This window comes from Apodemus sylvaticus, chromosome 3 (assembly GCF_947179515.1).
Source record: "Apodemus sylvaticus chromosome 3, mApoSyl1.1, whole genome shotgun sequence".
Lineage (NCBI taxonomy): Eukaryota > Metazoa > Chordata > Mammalia > Rodentia > Muridae > Apodemus > Apodemus sylvaticus.
Genome location: NC_067474.1, coordinates 69,251,866 through 69,258,805, shown reverse-complemented (window position 1 = coordinate 69,258,805; position 6,940 = coordinate 69,251,866). Strand labels below are relative to the sequence as shown.

General features: G+C 44.0%; 1 non-coding gene across 1 annotated transcript; it reads left to right on the top strand.

Moving 5' to 3' along the window:
* The first annotated feature begins 490 nt into the window (after positions 1–490).
* On the top strand, positions 491–621 carry LOC127681938 (small nucleolar RNA SNORA17). Its single transcript, XR_007977275.1, has one exon. It is a non-coding gene; the product is annotated as a small nucleolar RNA SNORA17 (small nucleolar RNA).
* Positions 622–6,940: the final 6,319 nt, after the last annotated feature.

The following is a 6,940-nucleotide window of genomic DNA, read 5'->3' as shown; positions in this document are numbered from 1 at the left end:
AAAGAGTATAGGTAGAACCCAACAGACAGTGAGGGAGGGAGGCTCTTGCATTGGTTCGCCTTGCAGCACTTTGCTGATCTTTACTGATATTCACTTTGTTGTGACTTCTTAGAGAGAAATGAGCCAAAGAACTCCTCATGGTGTTCCAGGTGCTTCTTGCCTCTTCCTCGGACTCAGTGCCAATGTGGTGAAGCCTCGTAGTGTCTTCTGGATCAAGCCACTGCTACCAATTCATGTTTGATGTTTCGGACTGAACTGCTAATAAATATCCTGACAACAAAGATTGGAATCTCCCCCAAAGAACTACTTCTAAACAGGTCCCGACCCCCTTGTCCTATTAACCATTTTCTCCCCTACCTTTGGTCAGTGCACTAGAAGGGAGGTTGAGCACTTAAGAACCCTTCTTAAAGTAGGCTTCAAAAAAAATCTAAGCCTACAAGAAGGATTAGGAGATGTGTCACTGAGGACAGGCTTTAGATTACAAAAGCCCCCTGCCCCTAGAGGCATTCCAAGTGTGACTGCTGTGTCACCCATGCATTAGTAGTCACAGAGAGGAGAGAGCCTATGTCTACACTCAGTGTTCTGACCTATGAACATCTGAATTATTAGCAGCCTATCATTCTAGCCTGAGACAACCACCAGTCTGGTGCCAGGGAACCCACACAGGGAGTTAGCCTGGAATGACCAGCAGTCTGGGCACAGGCAGACCCCAGTGGCTCCCCGAACTGGGAGCAAGCCAGACACTAGAATCCCACCTGGGCCTGAGAGTCACAGATAGAAGTGAGCTTGAGACAGATGACCCTCACATGGGGCCACTTGGGTGGGCTGGGTAAGAAACAAGCCCTAGATGACCACCAGACCAGCACCACAGGGCACAGACAGGGAGCTAGCCTGAAATGAACACCAGTCAGGTGCTATGTAGACCTGGAGGTACAGACTACGCATGAGATGACCCCTGCTCAGCGCCATCATAGTGCATGAGTGGGACGTAGCACTTCTGAAATCATTCCTCACATGATTGCAGACACTCAGAGATCCCAGGCATAAGAGGAACAAGTAAGTGGTGGAGAAATGGAAGAGAAAGAGAAACAGATGTGGGCACAATCAAGAGACGCAGAACTGGGGACTCAAGGATAGTGAGGAACAGCTTGATGTGAGCAGCTAGTGATGCCTCCTGGGGCAAGGGTGGGGTCCTGGCCTAGGGGCTATGTATGGGTCCATGATCCAGCAGAAGCCAGGGTCTGTTACCACCAAAGGCCAGGTAGATGCCCCTAGTCTTCGCTGACACCAGGAACATGCTGATATTTGAAGGTTGTAGGCATAAATTTTTTGCAATGTACTTTTAATAAGGGTTCAACCTCTCCTCTACCCCACCACGCAGAAGAGGTAGTGGAAGAGAAAAGTTATTAGGATGTGAAGGAAGTAGAACTGTTCAGTAATAGTTCTTCGGGGGCAAGCTCCATCTTCTTTCTCAGCAGTTCAGGCCTGTACCAAACACCAAATACAATTCAGCAGCTGCAGACCAGTCCTCTAGGCAGGTTAGACACCGGGCATGAACCAACAGCTGGAGTTCAATCCTGAAAAGACTGCCAGGCTTGCCAACTAGCCTGAGGTGAGGCTGCAGAAGTGGCAAGATGTTGCAGGAACCTCACCATGAGCAGGTCTTTGACAAGTTTCTCTCAATGTCAGTGTTACCACAGATTGAACTCAACAACACTATGTAAGGTGAACCAGTACATGCATGTCTTTAGCAAAGAATAGTGAGGCAGAGCAAACCAAACCCACGCTCAGTGCTTATCTCCCAGTGTGGAGTCTATGGGGTCATATTTACAATCCTTTATCAATGGTCCTTCCATGTGTTTGCTATATCACAACATCCTTTCACGTGGGTCTGCTTCGGAACAACATCCTTTCACGTGTTTGCTTTAGCAAAACATCTTTCACCTGTGTGCCCCAACAAACCATCATTTGACATAACTAACTTTCCAAAGAAACTAGAAGTTTGCACTTCAAGTGATGGCCCCATCCCTCCCCTGACATCTTTAAAGAGCTGGCCCTGGGGGGCATGAAGGCAGGAGAGGTGACTCCATCCCTAGCCAGTTGTTCTCAGGAGTTGTTTGGTGAGCCAGCCCGAAAGCATACAAGCATGGAAGAGGCCTTCCTCTGCTGTCTCCCGTATAGGGGTGTGGATAAGAGAGAGATAACATCCTTTTCCCTCACCCAGCAGGTAGGAGACCTGGCTCTGGGGTCATGAGAACAGGAGAGCTGACCCTGCCCCTCACCTGTTGCAGCACTTGGGAGAGCAGCTCTACACCTTGCCTAGGCAACAGGGCAGAGCTGAATCTGTTGGTGGGGTCACAGACAAGCCAGCTCTGAGGCCATGCATATGGAAAAGCCATCCCTGCCTCTTGTCTGCTCCACGGTAGCTTCAATGAGAGAGATGCCCTCCTTCCTTCCCTTGTCCCTTGCCATCTATGGAAGGCAGGAGAGCTTCCCCTGGGGTGGGAAAACTGCCCATGTCCATTAGTGGCTGCAATATTTAGGACAGTGGGCCCTGCACCTTGCCTGGGCAGCAGGGTAGAGCTGGCCCTGGTATTGGGATTCCAGGTGGGCTATCACCAAGGGCACAGAAGTAGAAGAACCAGCAGGCTGACCAGCTCGGACACCTCTCAGGCCCAGATCCAGGGCTTTCAATTTGTCCACCCCAACATCTACTTCATCAGTAAACTGCAGGCATGCATGAAGGGTCTGGTCCTACAGATCCAAAACTACAGGATCTCCATGACACAGGGCAACAACAAGATATCTGAGAGGAGTCCCATTGAAGTTCCAGTATCGATAGATGAGTAGCAGAAACCGGAGGCCTTGTACCTAACCAATGAGTCATTGTAATGAACATTTGCAAGCAAAAAAGTGTGTACAAAAGAGTTTACTGTGGAACACACTGTGACATGGGATAGCTTCCACAAGATTTTCTTTTCTCTGTTGTGAGGTTGTAAGTGCAGAGGAGGTATGAGAGGGGGGAGGGATGAGTGGAATTGGGGCCCATGATGTGAAATTCACCAATAGAACCAATAGAAGCTTTTCTTTATTAAAGATTACAAAAGACCACACCATTCCCAGTTCTGCCTCATGCTTGTGGATCAAGATGAGAGCTCTCCGCTACTGCTCCAGCACCATGTCTACCTTTCTGAGGCCATGCTCCCAACAATGATCATGGATTCTAACCCCCTGAAGCTGTAAGCTCCCAAATTAAACACTTCCTAAGTTGCCTTACTCATGGTGCTTTATCACCATATTATAAAAGGAACTAAAACATTTTCTTGTTTCTTTCTTTTTTGGAGAGAGGGTCATATACCATAGACTGTCTGCAAACTCACTCTGTGTCTAAAGACAACCTTGAACTTCTGATCCTTCTGCCTGGGATTACAGGCATGCTAAACACCTCATTTCTGCAGTACTGAGGATTGATTCCCTGGCTTTCCAAATGCTAGGCAAGCACTCATCCAACTGAACTGCAGCCTTTTCTACTTTTAAAAACTTATTTAGTAATTTTGCTTAAAAAACATGATAATCTTCAATTTTAACATGTTTTTCTATATATTTCTTCTAGTTTATCAGAAATGTTTTCCATGTAAATCTCTGATTTTTATCACAAGATGTTTTTAATTATATCTTCGATTAATTTAGAAAGGTTTTTTATGTTTACCATTTTATCTGTATAATTTTCCACAAAATAGTCAATTTTAACGTCTTTTCCTATATATTTCTTGAATTTTATCAGAAATATTTTCCATGTAAATCTCAGTTTTACCTGAAAATGTTTATAATTCCACTTTTAATCAACTTAGTAATACGTTTATGCCTACCATTATTATATCTATATAAAATTTTCCATGATAATCTTCAATTTTAACATGTTTTTCTACATTTTTCTACAATTTTATCAGAAATATTTTCCACATAAATCTTCAATTCTTTCATAAAATGTTTCTACTTCCTTTTTCATTAACTTAGCAATGCTTTTTATGTCTACCTCTTTACTCTTCAATTTTCCATGAAAATTGTCCATTTTAACATGGTTTTTATATATCTCTTCTATTTTATCAGAAATATTTTCCATGTAAATCTTCAATTTTATCATAAAAGTTTTTTAATTCCTTTTTCAATAAAAGAACATGCTTTACAAAAAAGAACCAATCAGCATGGGGGAGAGATACATAGCCAGCTGGCCTTGACACCGCTGTACTCCCTGACATGGCCATAATGTTTCTTATTTTAGTTGACAAATAATTATACATTTTGATCCAGGTAGAATGGTGTACACCGGCAATGAGGGTACTCAAGAAGCTGAGGCAGGAGGATTACTACAAGTCTAAGGCTAGCCTGGGTTACACGGTGAGTTCCAGGCCCACTTTGGTTATATAGTTATGACTCATCTCAAAAACAAAATTGGACATGAGATATGTAGACCTCGGAGAATAGCTCAAATGAGATAATTATCATATGCATTACCTCATATACTTAATCACTTTTGTGGTATGAGCATCTACTCCCTTGACAATTTCAGGACACAATGCAATGCTATTAACTGTGGTCACTGTGTTGTACAACATGCCAGCAAAATTTTTAGAGCCATCATTATTTTACCTGAAGAAGAAAAAGTGCTTCCAATTACACCATGACGCCATGCCTTCCTGAGCCTTGGGATTTTTACTTTCTTCTCAATGCAGGGTTTCTCCATGCTGGGTGTGACAGCATAAGCCTTTTGTCCAGCTACTTAGAAGGCTGAGACAGGAAGGTGGGCTTAGCCCAGGAGTTCCAGGCCAACCTGGTGACTCAGTGGGACATCCCTCCCCAACTAAAACAGAGCAAAGCAGCCCTTTGAAACGTAGACTCTGTTATCAGTCATCCTTCTTGAGTGCTTTATATATGTGCATTTACACCTGAAACCACATGATCGAGGCACTAACACCCTGATAGACCCTGTCTGTCTACAACTGTAAGAGCCATTATTTATAACACTGACTCCAATTTTGTCTATTTGGCTTTTGCTTTTATTCAATTTTAATTTTGTTTGTATTTTTTCCTGAAGGGTAGAGGCAGTTGACACAGAGTCTTACGTAGCCCAAGCTAGCCTAAACTCACAATGTACCAGAGATTGATCTTGGTCTCCTGGTCGCCCTGTCTCTGCCTCCTGAGCACTAGAATTACACGTGTGGGTCATCACACCCTATTCCTCTCACTTTGAAGATGCCAAAGGGACTGAGGCTGTAGTTTGGTTCCACAGGACTCATCCAGTGTATGCAAGACCCTGTTGACATCCAGAATGATAATTAATCAATATCAGGGGAAAAGGTATACTAAACTTGAAATGCAGATAATCCCTTCCTCCTAGATTAGCATCTGGCACACAGTAGGTACTCAATAACTCTTTGTGCACTTCCTATTAGTTTGTGACATATCACAAACCAATCAAAAAGAGTGTAAGCTGGGTGTGAAAATATATGTTGATAAGCCCAGTTCCTAAGAGGTAGAGGCAAGAGAATTAGGAGTTCAAAACCAACCTTTTCCACATAATGAGTATAAGGCCAGCGGGGTATAGAGACCCTGTGTTAACAAAACAAAATAAGAGATGTCATTTACAAATGGCCCAGACTTGTGTTCAAAGCCTCCAGAATGGAAGTTTGGCAGCACTGCTGGGCCATTGTAGGCCTTTTTGAAGGAGCTGGAAGTGTAGGAATAGTTCCCAGCACAGAGGCTATCCTGCACCCCTAGTGGAAGAGAAGACAGCTATTGAACCCATGCAGCATATTCATGGAAGTACAGACCATTAGATATGCTGGCTTTAGCAGAGTCAGGAGGAGATAATGAGCTTTAGAGTATGAGGTGTTGGCCTTGGAAGTGGGTTTTTATTTTTAAGTATTTGGCCTTCGTGTCCAAAAACAGCACTATCACGTTCTACACTCTGCCTGTACCACACTACTCTTCCTCAGTGAGATGCAAGGAGAAAAGGGACTCCATTTATGGGGAAGCGGAGCAGTTATAACCAGAGGAAAATAATTACACATTTAGGACAAGGACAATCCTCCATGTGGATGGAATTTTGTTTGAACAAGTTAAATTTGCAACACACACACACACACACACACACACACCTCTTTACCAGGAGAAGAAGAAAGAGCCCGTTGCTTGCTGCTGTATTTTAAGCTTGGGTAAACACGGGACACTATTCTCAAACCCTGACATTTGGCTACCCTACATCTCACCTTGGCCACAGAGGAATCGGTCAAAACTGGGGCAACCAAGTTTGCACTGCTTCTAGTCAGCGAAGGTGCTTCACAGTGCACTGAATGTGTGAGGCAGGTGGGGCCTGACAGAGGACTGGGAGGGGCTCTGGATTCTCAGGCAGGGAAACCATGAGCCTGCTGAGTGACTCTGGACATTTGCTTAATCCAAGATGCATGTATAAAATAGACCCTGTGACACACACACACACACACACACACAAACACTGGTGACAGTGAACACAACTTAACAATCCGTGAGATTTTATGTCCCTTCTCCCATGTCCAGAGATAAGTCTTTTGTTGCTGGGTCATAAAGAAAGACCACTGCTGCACAATCTTGTCAGGAGCAAGAGGATAGCTAAGAATTCAAGGTTGGTCTAAGCAGGACAAGAACCTATATAAAATAAAATAAAATAAAATAAGATAAAATAAAATAGCCTAGTGTGGCAGCATACACATGAAATTCCAGCACATGGAAGACAGAAACAGGAGGGTCAGAAGTTTAAGGCCATCGTCAGCTACATAGCATGTCCAATTCCAGCCTGAGTTCCACATACATGAGGACCCAGTCTCAAAAAGGGTGGGTAAGAGAGCTCAACAATTCCTTAGAAGCCTGAGGACCTGGGTTTAATACCCTAGAACCCATGTAC